General features: G+C 34.7%; 1 non-coding gene across 1 annotated transcript; it reads right to left on the bottom strand.

Annotated features, from left to right (window-relative positions):
• Positions 1–4,092: 4,092 nt before the first annotated feature.
• On the bottom strand, positions 4,093–4,200 carry LOC148561640 (small nucleolar RNA R71). Its single transcript, XR_015887059.1, has one exon. It is a non-coding gene; the product is annotated as a small nucleolar RNA R71 (small nucleolar RNA).
• Between the last annotated feature and the right edge of the window lie 205 nt (positions 4,201–4,405).

Here is a 4,405-nt window from a genome sequence, read left to right on the forward strand (position 1 = left end):
CACATCAAACTGATATTCAAGCTTAGAACAAAATATAATTAACGTAAACCTTGAGCAGTAAACATGGTTTTCTAAACTTAAAGGATTCTAACTAATACTAATCACACCGCTGTATCCCACAGCCTTCGCCAACCTAACCTCTGTGTGATCCCATCGCTACCACCTGCCTAGCCTCCTCAGCATCGGATAAACACAAGATAAAAACAAGCAGTAAAACACAGATAGTATACATTTACAGCAAGTAATTCAAGAAGCAAGTAGGCATGTTATACAATTAGGCAAACTCAAGTAAACAAAGCAAGCAAGCATATAGAAAATGCATATGATGAATATTTGTCCTATTGGCTATGATATCACATGTCAGTTATTGCGAAAGTAGACATCCAGGGCTTTCCAGCAATATATAATAGTCTATACTTTGCCCAAGTTTAGATGACGCAAAAGGGCGTTGAACGCCAGTTCTACGCTGCAGTCTAGAGTTAAACGCCAGAAACACGTCACAAACCAGAGTTGAACGCAAAAAACACGTTACAACTTGGCGTTCAACTCCAAAAGAAGCCTCTGCACGTGTAAACTTCAAGCTCAGCCCAAGCACACACCAAGTGGGCCCTGGAAGTGGATTTATGCATCAATTACTTACTTCTGTAAACCCTAGTAGCTAGTCTAGTATATATAGAACTTTTTATCATTGTATTCACAGTCTTGGTTACTCCGATTCCCCTCTGGGGCCGAGACCAATGAACTCCATTATCTCTTTTGTATTTTCAATGGTAGAGTTTCTGTACTCCATAGATTAAGGTATGGAGCTCTGTTGTTCCTCATGATTTAATGCAAAGTACTACTGTTTTATATCCAATTCAACTTATTCCGCTTCTAAGATATCCATTCGCACCCAAGAACATGATGAATGTGATGATTATGTGATGCTCATCATCATTCTCACTTATGAACGCGTGCCTGACAAACACTTCCGTTCTACATGCAAACAAGCTAGAATGAGTATCTCTTAGATATCTAATACAGAGGACCGAGTCCAAGATATTAGAATCTTCGTGGTATAAGTTAGAACCCATGGATGGCCATTCACGAGATCCGGAAAGTCTAAACCTTGTCTGTGGTATTCCGAGTAGGATCTGGGAAGGGATGGCTGTGACGAACTTCAAAATCGCGAGTACTGGGCGTAGTGACAGACGCAAAAGGAGGGTGAATCCTATTCCAGTATGATCGAGAACCTCCAAATGATTAGCCGTGCCGTGACAGAGCATTTGGACCTTTTTCACAGAGAGGATGGGATATAGCCATTGACAACGGTGATGCCTTAGAGAAAGCTTGCCATGGAAAGGAGTAGGATTGGTTGGATGAAGACAACAGGAAAGCAGAGGTTCAGAGGAACAAAAGCATCTCTATACGCTTATCTGAAATTCTCACCAATAAATTACATAAGTATTTCTATCTTTATTTTCTTTTTATTTAGTATTATTATTCGAAAACTCCATAACCATTTGATATCCGCCTGACCGAGATTTACAAGATGACCATAGCTTGCTTCACACCAACAATCTCCGTGGGATCGACCCTTACTCACATAAGGTTTTATTACTTGGACGACCCAGTGCACTTGCTGGTTAGTTGTATCGAAGTTGTGACAAATTTTGAATTAAGATTAGAGCACCAAGTTTTTGGAGCCATTATCAGGGATCACAATTTCGTGCTCCAAGTTTTTGGCGCCGTTGCCGGGGATTGTTCGAGTTTGGACAACTGACGGTTCATCTTGTTGCGCATATTAGGTAATTTTCTTTTTGTTTTATCTTCAAAAATTTTTCAAAAATCTTTTAAAAATTTCTCACCTGTTTTCGAAAATTATTCTAAATTTTTAAGAATGAATTCTAGTGTTTCATGAAGCATGTTGAAGCCTGGCTGGCTGTAAAGCCATGTCTAATTCTTTTGGATTGTGGCTTCCAACCATCAGCATAGAGGCAAGTTAATTAGAATATCAGCTGTTGCATGCTTGATTTATATCCTAAAGCTGGCTGGCTATTAAGCCATGCCCAACCCTTGGATTGGAGCTTTAGGCCAACATTGAAAGATTCCTGCGATTCTTATTAAAAATTTTGAGTTTCTTATTTTCTTTTTCCTATATGTTTTTTCAAAAAAAAATTAAAAGAAAATACAAAAAAATTTATAAAATCATAAAAATAAAAAATATTTTGTGTTTCTTGTTTGAGTCTTGAGTCAATTTTTAAGTTTGGTGTCAATTGCATTTTTTTTCTAAAAATTTTTTATGCATTTTTTGAAAATTCATGCATTCATAGTGTTTTTCATGATCTTCAAGTTGTTCTTGGCCAGTCTTCTTGTTTGATCTTCATATTTTCTTGTTTTGTGTCTTTTCTTGTTTTTCATATGCATTCTTGCATTCATAGTGTCTATACATGAAAAATTTCTAAGTTTGGTGTCTTGCATGTTTTTCTTTCATTAAAAATTTTCTAAAATAAGTCTTGATGTTCATCTTGACCTTCAAAGTGTTCTTGGTGTTTATCTTGACATTCATAGTGTTCTTGCATGCATTCATTGTTTTGATCTAAAAATTCTCATGCATTGAGTCTTTTTCATGTTTTTCTCTTTCTTCATTAAAAATTCAAAAATCAAAAAAATATCTTTCCCTTTTTCACTCATAAATTTTTGAAAATTTGAGTTGACTTTTTCAAAACTTTTTAAAATTTAGTTGTTTCTTATGAGTCAAATCAAATTTTCAATTTAAAAATCTTATCTTTTCAAAATCTTTTTCAAAAATCAAATCTTTTTCATTTTTTCTTATTCATTTTCGAAAATTTTAAAAATATTTTTCAAAAATCTTTTTCTTAATTTTATCTTATAATTTTCGAAAATATTATCAACAATTAATGATTTGATTCAAAAATTTCAAGTTTGTTACTTGCTTGTTAAGAAAGATTCAAACTTTAAGTTCTAGAATCATATCTTGTGATTACTTGTGAATCAAGTCATTAATTGTGTTTTTAAAAATCAAATCTTTTTTCAAAACTAATTTCAATCATATCTTTTCAAAAATATCTTTTTATCTTATCTTTTTCAAATATCTTTTCTAACTTCTTATCTTCTTATCTTTTCAAAATTGATTTTCAAAATTTGTTTCAACTAACTAATTAACTTTTTGTTTGTTTCTTATCTCTTTCAAAACTACCTAACTAACTATCCCTATCTAATTTTCGAAAATACCTCCCTCTTTTTCAAAAATTCTTTTTAATTAATTAATTGTTTCAATTTTTAATTTTAATTTTAATTTTATCTTAATTTTCGAAAATCATTAACTCTTTTTCAAAATTTATTTTTCGAATTCCCTCTCTCCCATCTCTTTCTATTTATTTATTAATTACTAACACTTTTCTTCATCTCACATCTCTGCTATCCTCACCCTTGTGTTTGGATTCTCTTCCCTTCTCTTTCCTTACATTACATTCTTTTCTTCTTCTACTCACACAAGGGAACCTCTATACTATGGTAAAGAGGATCCCCGGTATCTTTAGTCCTCTTCTTTTTCACATGAGCAGGAGCAAGGACAAGAACATTCTTGTTGAAGCAGATCCAGAACCTGAAAAGACTCTGAAAAGGAAACTAAGAGAAGCTAAAATACAACAATCCGGAGACAACCTTACAGGAATTTTCGAACAGGAAGAGGAGATGGCAGCCAAAAATAACAATAATGCAAGGAGGATGCTTGGTGACTTTACTGCACCTAATTCCAATTTACATGGAAGAAGCATCTCCATTCCTGCCATTGGAGCAAACAATTTTGAGCTGAAATCTCAATTAGTTTCTCTAATGCAGCAAAACTGCAAGTTTCATGGACTTTCATCTGAAGATCCTTTTCAGTTCTTAACTGAATTCTTGCAGATCTGTGATACTGTTAAGACTAATGGAGTAGATCCTGAAGTCTACAGGCTCATGCTTTTCTCGTTTGCTGTAAGAGACAGAGCTAGAATATGGTTGGACTCTCAACCTAAGGATAGCCTGAACTCTTGGGATAAGCTGGTCAAGGCTTTCTTAGCCAAGTTCTTTCCTCCTCAAAAGCTGAGTAAGCTTATAGTGGATGTTCAAACCTTCAGACAGAAAAAAGGTGAATCCCTCTTTGAAGCTTGGGAGAGATACAAGGAACTGACCAAAAAGTGTCCTTCTGACATGCTTTCAGAATGGACCATCCTGGATATGTTCTATGATGGTCTGTCTAAATTAGCTAAGATGTCATTGGATACTTCTGCAGGTGGATCCATTCACCTAAAGAAAACACCTGCAGAAGCTCAAGAACTCATTGAAATGATTGTTAATAACCAGTTCATGTACACTTCTGAGAGGAATCCTGTGAGTAATGGGACGCCTCAGAAGAAGGGAG

Source organism: Arachis ipaensis, chromosome B6 (assembly GCF_059453495.1).
Source record: "Arachis ipaensis isolate K30076 ecotype BB chromosome B6, ASM5945349v1, whole genome shotgun sequence".
Taxonomy (NCBI): domain Eukaryota; kingdom Viridiplantae; phylum Streptophyta; class Magnoliopsida; order Fabales; family Fabaceae; genus Arachis; species Arachis ipaensis.